At 44.5% G+C, this 5,217-nt stretch overlaps 1 pseudogene; it reads right to left on the reverse strand.

Moving 5' to 3' along the window:
• Positions 1–777: 777 nt before the first annotated feature.
• Positions 778–895, reverse strand: LOC126261303 (5S ribosomal RNA; annotated as a pseudogene).
• Positions 896–5,217: the final 4,322 nt, after the last annotated feature.

The raw sequence follows: 5,217 nt of genomic DNA on the forward strand, positions 1-5,217 counted from the left end.
CTGAGCACTATGGGACTCAACTGCTGAGGTCATTAGTCCCCTAGAACTTAGAACTAGTTAAACCTAACTAACCTAAGGACATCACAAACATCCATGCCCGAGGCAGGATTCGAACCTGCGACCGTAGCGGTCTTGCGGTTCCAGACTGCAGCGCCTTTAACCGCACGGCCACTTCGGCCGGCGGTTAGGGAAGGATGGGGAAGGAAATCGGCCGTGCCCTTTCAAAGGAACCATCCCGGCATTTGCCTGAAACGATTTAGGGAAATCACGGAAAACCTAAATCAGGATGGCTGGAGACGGGACTGAACCGTCGTCCTCCCGAATGCGAGTCCAGTGTACTACTATAATATATATTTTTGCCTGAAACGATTACATTTAATAAATCGGGAGAGGAAATCGGAATTGTGTAGTCCACTTTGACGAAAAAAAAAAGGAGATTCAACTGTAGGTACTTCTAAGTAACTGCTTTATACCAACAAAATATTTTTATTCCGCCATTGAAACTGTTCGTTAATAATGAAGCCGTCATTAAATGAAAGGTGTCTGAGAATTTATCTCCCTCTTTCTCTCCGTCCGAACAGGCCTTGGAAGACCCAACAGTGCCGATCGGCCGCCATGTCATCCACTCAGCTCAGGGTCGTCACTGGATGCGGTTACGGAGTGGCATGTGGTCAGCACACCGCTCTCTCGGCCGTTGTCAGTTTTCGTGACCGGAGCCGCTGCTTACCAGTGATGTAGCTCCTCAGTTTTCCTCACGAGGGCTGAGTGCACCCCGCTTGCCAACAACGCTCGACAGGCCAGACGGTCACCCATCCAAGTGCTAGCCCAGCCCGACAGCGCTTAACTTCGGTGATCAGACGGGAACCGGTGTTACCACTGCGGCGAGGCCGTTGGGGCTGAGAATTCCTGACTCGTTGAAAACATTAAGTCTAATGACTCTTCTCTCTGAGTGCAAGACACACGTGTCATAAACTTCTTTAGACCTGTAGGCCGTAATAAATAAATGATTTGCGAAGGACAGATTACGTATTTTGTTACCTTTTTTCCTAATATACGTTCCTTTTGTCCAACAGAAGTTTCGCGTCCTGTTTGTCCTACATAATAGGCTGGACATATGTCACAGATAATTTTATAGACACTTGAGTTTTGTAATGGAGAATACTCTGGTTTCAAATAACGAATACCATTAATTTTAAGCTGTTGCTACAGTTATATTTGTTTTGTAGGGCACGATGAACCCTGCGAGACACAGGACCTAATTGCTATATGAAAAAGAAAATTTCGTTTCATTACGCTCATTATTGGTAGAAATACCAAGACTGGCAATTCTGATATTGCTCTTATTTTTGAAAATGTTATCCACTATGACTATCTCAGATCCAGTATTGTCAGCAATAGTTTTAATGAAATTCGTTTCAGCTTCGAGATTTTCACCATATAAGGGAGCAGAAACGGATGTTCAGATGTGTGTGAATTCCTAAGGGACCAAACTCCTTAGGTCATCGGTCCATAGACTTACACACCACTTACACTAACTTAAACGAACTTATGCTAAGAACAATACACACACCCATAGCCGAAGGAGGACTCGAACCTACGGCGTGAGGGGCCGCGCAATCTGTGATACGGCGCTTCAAACCGCACGCGACCACTCAGCGCGGCTGGTGAGAATGAGGGTGTGTTGAAGAGGACGGCACCACTTGATCATCACATGACAACGAACACTTCTCGACATCGGCCAAAACAGGGATAGTAGGTGCGCGGATGATACGCTTGCATCAAGCTCCCAGCTACTGAAAAACATAGCGTCACTTTCCGACAACCGCGTCGATATCGTCGGCTTAATACAGTCTTACCTTTGAGGATAAGTGTTTGTAGTGCAGTATGTCGTCCAGCAGCAATACTCCGGCTCTCGTTCTCAGTCTTGAAATTGTATAATACACATGAAAATTTCTTCTGTCACATAGAATCGAACTGATTACATGCAAATCGCGCACTGCCAAATCAACGTATCAGCCTTGGCTGCGATGTTAACTTCTGACACATAACTGTTTTTTTTCGTCTTACTCTTAGCCGCTCATGAAGCATTGTATAGATAAGCATAAGTAATTTCAAATGGTTCGATGCAGAAGAATATTCGACATCAAAATAAAATGCTATAAACTAAGGGGATGAGCACTGTAAAAAGTCGTGCAATGGAAATAAGAATGAAAGTGAAAGGCGCTTCACATTCCAATAAGTATTCATGGAAACAATGACGTCACGTAGATACTCAGCTGTTGAATACAGTACAGCAACTCACTCAGTTGCCGCCAACGACTTCGAACAGAGTGAGTAGTTGTGAATTTGAAATGTACTGATACCAGTTTCACGGCGTTAACTTCAATGAGATACCTTCCCATCGCTTAAGAGGATGACCCAACTACAGTTATCGTGGGCTTTGGTGCATTAAACACAACTAACACGAAACTTCAAATGTGGTCTTACGCATTAGCAGAGTCAGAATGACGTGTGATATATCGTAAATCTTCTTTGAAAAGAAGTATGCCCCAACTGCAGTACTTTTCACATTTTCCTGACTTGATGCGGTACTGAAAACCGTACAGTGTCTTCTTTTATATTTCGAATGTACAGGGTGTTTCAAAAATGACCGATACATTTGAAACGGCAATAAAAACTAAACGAGCAGCGATAGAAATACACCGTTTGTTGCAATATGCTTGGGACAACAGTACATTTTCAGGCGGACAAACTTTCGAAATTACAGTAGTTACAAGTTTCAACAACAGATGGCGCGCAAGTGATGTGAAAGATATAGAAGACAACGCAGTCTGTGGGTGCGCCATTCTGTACGTCGTCTTTCTGCTGTAAGCGTGTGCTGTTCACAACGTGCAAGTGTGCTGTAGACAACATGGTTTATTCCTTAGAACAGAGGATTTTTCTGGTGTTGGAATTCCACCGCCTAGAACACAGTGTTGTTGCAACAAGACGAAGTTTTCAACGGAGGTTTACTGTAACCAAAGGAACGAAAAGCGATACAATAAAGGATCTGTTTGAAACATTTCAACGGACTGGGAACGTGACGGATGAACGTGCTGGAAAGGTAGGGCGATCGCGTACGGCAACCACAGAGGGCAACGCGCAGCTAGTGCAGCAGGTGATCCAACAGCGGCCTCGGGTTTCCGTTCGCCGTGTTGCAGCTGCGGTCCAAATGACGCCAACGTCCACGTATCGTCTCATGCAACAGAGTTTACACCTCTATCCATACAAAATTCAAACGCGGCAACCCCTCAGCGCCGCTACCATTGCTGCACGAGAGACATTCGCTAAAGATATAGTGCACAGGATTGATGACGGCGATATGCATGTGGGCAGCATTTGGTTTACTGACGAAGCTTATTTTTACCTGGACGGCTTCGTCAATAAACAGAACTGGCGCATATGGGGAACCGAAAAGCCCCATGTTGCAGTCCCATCGTCCCTGCATCCTCAAAAAGTACTGGTCTGGGCCGCCATGTCTTCCAAAGGAATCATTGGCCCATTTTTCAGATCCGAAACGATTACTGCATCACGCTATCTGGACATTCTTCGTGAATTTGTGGCGGTACAAACTGCCTTACACGACACTGCGAACACCTCGTGGTTTATGCAAGATGGTGCCCGGCCACATCGCACGGCCGACGTATTTAATTTCCTGAATGAATATTTCGATGATCGTGTGATTGCTTTGGGCTATCCGAAACATACAGGAGGCGGCGTGGATTGGCCTCCCTATTCGCCAGACATGAACCCCTGTGACTTCTTTCTGTGGGGACACTTGAAAGACCAGGTGTACCGCCAGAATCCAGAAACAATTGAACAGCTGAAGCAGTACATCTCATCTGCATGTGAAGCCATTCCGCCAGACACGTTGTCAAAGGTTTCGGGTAATTTCATTCAGAGACTACGCCATATTATTGCTACGCATGGTGGATATGTGGAAAATATCGTACTATAGAGTTTCCCAGACCGCAGCGCCATCTGTTGTTGAAAATTGTAACTACTGTAATTTCGAAAGTTTGTCTGCCTGAAAATGTACTGTTGTCCCAAGCATATTGCAACAAACGGTGTATTTCTATCGCTGCTCGTTTAGTTTTTATTGCCGTTTCAAATATACCGGTCATTTTTGAAACACCCAGTAAGTGGTTAGTTTCTTTGAATATCGAGACGGTGTATCCAAAATGTTGAAAAAACGTAACTGGCAGACACTCGACGAAGAACAGTGTGTACACTGCTAGAACATGGTTACAAAACTATGAGAATCGTCTTTTATCTCAGAAACAAAAAATATTCATCTGCTGTTTCTGGTTAATCTGATGGCATTCGGAGTGTTGCAGTGTGGGCTGTATACATCACAGGACGCTGTAACATCGTAGGTATGTTCATTAATCGGTGCGCTCGCGGAGTATGCTGAAAAAATAACAGGTCCACATTCTCCCAACAGGTGAAAATATGCCGGTGTAAACAGTGAGAATGTGAAACATTATCTGCTTCAATGTCAGAGCGCTGTTTGTCGCTTGCCGATGCGCGTTGGTTTCTATTATGGAGAGACTGCTGGTGTAAAGGGTTAAGAAGGTTGAAGTTCGCTGTGCCAACACAATGGCTATTGAGGATAAAGACCGTGCACTGCTGGTGAAGTTGTTTTATGAGACCACCAACAATAGCAGCGCTGTATTGTGGGAATATCACTGACAGAAGCAGATGCGAACGGGCACTGTGTCAATAAATGGGCAAAAGAATATGATCGAGAAATCTGAAGAAACAAACGAATTACAGGGTGTTTCAAAAATGACAGGTATATTTGAAACGGCAATACAAACTAAACGAGCAGCGATAGAAATACACCGTTTGTTGCAATATGCTTGGGACAACAGTACATTTTCAGGCAGACAAACTTTCGAAATTACAGTAGTTACAATTGTCAACAACAGATGGCGCTGCGGTCTGGGAAACTATATAGTACGATATTTTCCATATATCCACCATGCGTAGCAATAATATGGCGTAGTCTCTGAATGAAATTACCCGAAACCTTTGACAACGTGTCTGGCGGAATGGCTTCACATGCAGATGAGATGTACTGCTTCAGCTGTTCAATTGTTTCTGGATTCTGGCGGTACACCTGGTCTTTCAAGTGTCCCCACAGAAAGAAGTCACAGGGGTTCATGTCTGGCGAAT

The sequence above is a fragment of the Schistocerca nitens genome, chromosome 5, assembly GCF_023898315.1.
Source record: "Schistocerca nitens isolate TAMUIC-IGC-003100 chromosome 5, iqSchNite1.1, whole genome shotgun sequence".
NCBI classification, from domain to species: Eukaryota; Metazoa; Arthropoda; class Insecta; order Orthoptera; family Acrididae; genus Schistocerca; species Schistocerca nitens.